This window comes from Oryctolagus cuniculus, chromosome 11, assembly GCF_051225735.1.
Source record: "Oryctolagus cuniculus isolate XC-2025 breed Fujian yellow rabbit chromosome 11, ASM5122573v1, whole genome shotgun sequence".
Lineage (NCBI taxonomy): Eukaryota > Metazoa > Chordata > Mammalia > Lagomorpha > Leporidae > Oryctolagus > Oryctolagus cuniculus.
In genome coordinates, this window is record NC_142877.1 from 13,127,854 (window position 1) to 13,133,112 (window position 5,259).

The following is a 5,259-nucleotide window of genomic DNA, read 5'->3' on the forward strand; positions in this document are numbered from 1 at the left end:
TCACACTTGGTTAAACATATTATTAATCAGCTTCTAGGCTCGATTAATATCTGGGTTTTCTCTCTAAATAGAAATGAGACTTTCAGCACACTTTTCCTGCTCTCCTGCCTCCCTTCCAGACTCTCCATCCCACATTCTCATCTCCAGGCATTTTTTAAAAAATTTATTTTAAAGTCAGAGTTACACAGAAGGAGAGACAGAGAGAGAGAGAGAAAGAGAAATCTTCTATCTGCTGGTTCACTCCCCAAATGGCTGCAAGAGTCTGAGCTGGGCCAGACCTGAGCCAGGAGCCAGGAGCTTCTTCCGGTCTCCCACGTGAATGGCAGGGGCCCAAGGACTCGGGCCACCCTCTGCTGCTCCCTCAGGTGCATTAGCAGGGAGCTGGACCGGAAGTGGAGCAGCCGGAACGTGAACCGGTGCTGGAATGGGATGCTGGCACTGCAGGCAGCAGCTTCACCTGCTACGCCACAGCGCCGGCCCCTCATCTCCCGTCTTGGTTCATTACGTAAGCAGAGATACGTAGACTTTGAAATGAGTGTTGCTGACTTCCTTGCTCCCCTGTGCTCCCCGTGGCCCACGATTTCTTCCAAGATTCCTTTTCTGCCTCTATTCCTGCGAGTTCTCCACCAGAGGTGTACAGCGCCCCCCCCCCAATGGGGGTGTCTTACAGTCAGGGTGAGGAAAAATGCCCCTGGCGGGTAACGGTGGGTCAAGGGCTCAGCCACACGCCGCAAAGGGCTGTTCCGCCCCAAGTCTCAACAGCGCCCTGTTGAGAGACGTCATTGCACGTGGACTGTGAGTGCTAACCTTTCGGCATTTGGTCATGTTTTCAAGTGTCCTTATGAGACATTGACTGGGTACAGCATCCTCCATCACAGTAGGACACCAGGACACTTTGAAGATGTCATTCTGTTATTTTCTTACACAAACGAAAAGTCTGAAGTCAGTGTATTCTTATTCCATCCCTGGTAATTTTTTAAAAGATACTTTAAACTGATAAGAACAGATGCTACACTTGATCTTAGCCAAAAGGCTGAGAAGCGATACAAAAAGATACTTTACGGGCCAGCGCTGTGGTGCAGCAGGTTAAAGCCCTGGCCTGAAGCGCTGGCATACCATATGGGCGCCGGTTCTAGTCCCAGCAGCTCCTCTTCCAATCTAGCTCTCTGCTGTGGCCAGGGAAAGCAGTAGAAGATGGCCCAAGTCCTTGCGCCCCTGCATCTGCGTGGGAGACCCAGAAGAAGCTCCTGGCTCCTGGCTTCGGATCGGCGTAGCTCCAGCCATTGCAGCCATCTGGGGAGTGAACCAGCGATGGAAGACCTCTCTCTCTGTAGCTCTTTCAAATAATAAAAAATAAATCTTAAAAAAAAGATACTTTAATTTTTTTAATCATTTGAGGGACTGAGAGGCAAAGAGTTAGAGAGAGCTCTCATTTGCTGATTCACTCTCCAAATGTCCACCATGGCTGGGACTGGGCCAGGCTGAAGCCAAAAGCCAGGAATTCAATTCAGGCCTCTCATGTGGGCGTCAAGGAGCCAACCACGTGAGCCATCACCTGCTGCCTTCCCGGGGTGCCCAGGGAAGCACAAACTCCCACAGGGGATGCAGGCGTCTTAACTGCGAAGCCGATGCCCTTCCCGCTTCTCACTCTGGAAACATTCAGGTTTCCTCTTTAGCCCTGCTGTCCAGAAACCGGATCCCAGTGTACTGGGCTGCGGGTCATTTCACATTCGTCCCGCAAAAGGTCACTGGGTGTTCTCAACACGAGTATTCCTAACTTCTGAGACATTCCCTTGGGCTATTTGCCTGCTCCAGAGACCCTCCCTCCTCGGTGGTCCTGGTTGCTGTCACAGGGATCGCACAGCGGGATTCTTGGACCTGCCCTGCGCGGCTCCCATCATCCTCCATCCTTTCCACCTGTCCCCCTTTGCACAGCACCCAACTCCTTAGCTTCGCTTTCCCGTTCACTGTGCTGGCGCTGGATTCGTCTACTGAGCTTCTAATTTCAGAAATCTCCTTTTTAATTTACAAAACCTTTGGGTGCTTTAAAAAAAAAAAATCGGTGCAAGACTGTGTGTCATTTGAGATGTTAATGATTCTTACTCCCCAGCCTGGCCCCACCCACGCTCTCAACTCTGTTTTCTCAGGTGTGAGTTCTTCTTCTGTTGGATTTGATCACTGTTGTACGTGCTGGATTTCTCGACTGTTTAGCGACTCACGATTCCCCGTCAGCCTATCTGTGTGTGCTTTCTCTCTACTTAGCACGGTCTAGCCCCAAGACAGGACTGTTCTCTGCACTTGAAGATTCCCATTTCTCGCCGGACCCACTAGGGTGCTGCCCTTCCTCCCCACTGTCAGGCTGTGCACCGCCTGCTGCCTGCCGGGCAGAGACACTAAAACACACGGCTCAGCCGGAGGCGGGAAGGGGAGGCAGCCACCGTGCCCGGCCGCTGCGGCTGCAGTGCCGGAATCAGCTACCTCGCGCCCTCCGCGGGGTCCCCAGCCCTCTAGGAATCCGCCAGGTGGGATTTGGGGCTCTTTAAGCACATGGCGGGCAACGTCTTCTTGATCTCCCATGTGGTTCTGCAGCCCGCACCTGCCATTTCTAGGTGGTGGGGGAGGGCAAGGCTGCCTTGACCCAATCATTCACACATGGCTTGCTTGCTTTTTTTAAAGATTTATTTACTTATTTCAAAAGCAGAGTTACAGAGAGGCAGAGGGAGAGAGAGAGAGAGAGAGAGAGAGAGAGAGAGAGAGAGAAAATCTTCCATCTGCTGGTTCACTTCCCAGATGGCTGCAACAGTTGGAGCTGCACAGATCCAAAGCCAGGAGTTTTTCTGTGTCTCCCACATGGATGAAGGGACCCAAGGATTGGGGCCATCTTCTACTGCTTTCCCAGACCATAGGAGAGAGCTGGATTGGATGTGGAGCAGCCAGGACTTGAACCGGCACCCATGTGTGGGGGCCAGCATTGCAGGTGGCGGCTTTACCCGCTACGCCACAGCGCCGGTCCCCACACATGGCTTAATCAGAAAAGGAAAATGCTGACCACTGCCGCTGTGTCCTTGTCCTGCCTTGATGACCGCTGGTTCTTCTTCCTTTCGTCTCCAACAGATTCTCCTAGGAACCAGGCCTACCCTGTGCCAGGGCAGCCCCTGCGGGGACACTGGCCCCGCATGAAGAGCACGGGGAGGGGCCGGGTCAGAGGGACCGCTGAGCCGCGGTCAGTGAGCAGTGGCTGCCCTAGGAGCAGCAGCACTGGTCATCTATGGAGCGACAAGCGCGTCCTGAGCACCTGCCATGCCCCAGGCAACGCGCCGTGTCAACCGTAGTCCCTCAAACAGCCTAGACGTCAGGTCACTATCGTCCCTGTGGCACAGATGAGAAAACAGGCCAGAGGGGTGAGCCTCAGCCTCACGGTCTATTAAATAGAAACAATAACAGCTACCACTCAGGGGCGGGCATCGGCTCCGCAGCTGAGACATCGCTGGGAACACGCACATCCCACTTCAGAATGCCTTGTCCCAGTCCCGGCTCCTCGGCCTCTGACCCAGGTGCACCCTGGGAGGCAGAAGATGATGGCTCCAGTCCTCTGGTTCCTGCCACCCCTATGGGAGATCCAGATGGGGTTCCTGACTCCTGGCGTGGGTCCAGCCCAGCCCAAGCTGTTGCAGGAAATCAGGGAGTGAACTAGTGGATGGAAGAGAAAGTATCTCTCTCTCTCTCTCTCTCTCTCTCTCTCTCTCTCTCTCTTTCTCCGCCTTTCAAAGAAAATGAAAGTAAACGTGTAAATTTTTTTTAAAAAAAACCACCCACTGCTCAGTTTCACTGCAGTAAGTAGCACTGCAGCGCACACCCAACACCTGTTTGCGGAACACTGCGTGAGGAACAGCTGGCATGCCCCGCCCGTGGTGGGCCCTGTCAAGCGGACGCGTGGCCTCCACATTAGCATCGCCTTGACGGTCAGCGTTCGCTGGGATAGCGGCATCCGAAGCCCTTACCCTCCGGTTGCCGCTCCGTGAGGACTCGGCCACCCCTGCCACCTCCAGAGCTGCCACTGGGCCCGAGGTGTGACTTCGCCGAGGCACGAATCTGAGCCGCACGCTGCAAGGCTGGGGAGGGGCGGGGGAGTGCACCGGGCATCTGTCTCCCCAAACATCTCCTGTGTGTACTTCATACACAAAGCCTGCTAACCCTCACCACTGTCCCCAGAGACAGGAAGTACTAGCTGTGGCCCCAGGGCTGTGGGTTAGGGGTTCTGACTAAGCAGCCAGATGAAGGGGTCTGACTCCAGAAACAGACTCTCAGTCGCTCCTGTAAAATGGGCCATGCAGCACCTCTCTGCCGCCTCTGTTGAAATTCTGCTCATCATTCACCCTCCAGGGCCCAGTGCAAACGTACTGTGGCCGCTTCCAAGGGTGAGAACCGTCCAGGCTGAGCTCTCACTACATTGGATCCTTCCTCTGTCCCTCCCTGCCTCGCTGGGAGTCAGCTCAGGGCGCCCGCACTGCTCCCTCCACCAGGAGGTGACACTAAGGAGACAGTGAGGCGGGGTGCCACCGGGGATGCCTAAAGGATATACTGTGCATGGGATGGAGGCGGAGCTAAGGGTGTCGTCGCTGCCGCCTGTTGAGCTGTGGACTTTCAGACCCTTTCCGGGCGGGGTTAAATCTGTTTTCTGCGTCTGTAGCTGAGCAGTTCATACAGAGAAGAAATCCATTTCTCCCCGTACCGGAGGGCGAGAAGTCCCGCGCCAGCCGAGGTGCCGGCGCCTGCCGAGAGCTTCCTGCTGCATCACGACGTGGTGGGGGGTCCGGCTGGTGCGTGGCGAAGGTGCCGCTTCCCTCGGGGGCCCCCGCTAATTGCCACCCAAAGCCTCATCTCCGAGCCCTCCGACCTCGCCGCTGGGGATGCAGTGCCCAGCGCATGAGCTGTGGGGCAAAGGTTCGAACCCCAGTCCTGCTTCCCGTGCTGGAGCCAGAGTTTTGCAACCTGCGCTCTGCTTTGCTGGCAGCTCCCTCCAAGGCTGCTAAAGGGGGAGCTGGCGAGCAGCTGTGAGTCTGCGAGAGGACAAGGCCTGGCTCTCCGAGCTTGTCTCCTGAGGGATCCCTCTCCTCTGGGCACCACCTGGGCATCTTCACCTTGGCAGTGGCGCTGTCCTCCTGGAACACGAGATACATCTGCATACTGTGCGTCTCCCGCGGCTTCACGTGCCGGGGGCTGGGTCCTCACAGTGGGGTGTTACCAGGCAGTGTAGGG

At 55.7% G+C, this 5,259-nt stretch overlaps 1 non-coding gene across 1 annotated transcript; it reads right to left on the reverse strand.

Moving 5' to 3' along the window:
* Window positions 1–857: 857 nt before the first annotated feature.
* On the reverse strand, window positions 858–1,045 carry LOC127491258 (U2 spliceosomal RNA). The gene has a single exon (XR_016217184.1). It is a non-coding gene; the product is annotated as a U2 spliceosomal RNA (small nuclear RNA).
* Window positions 1,046–5,259: the final 4,214 nt, after the last annotated feature.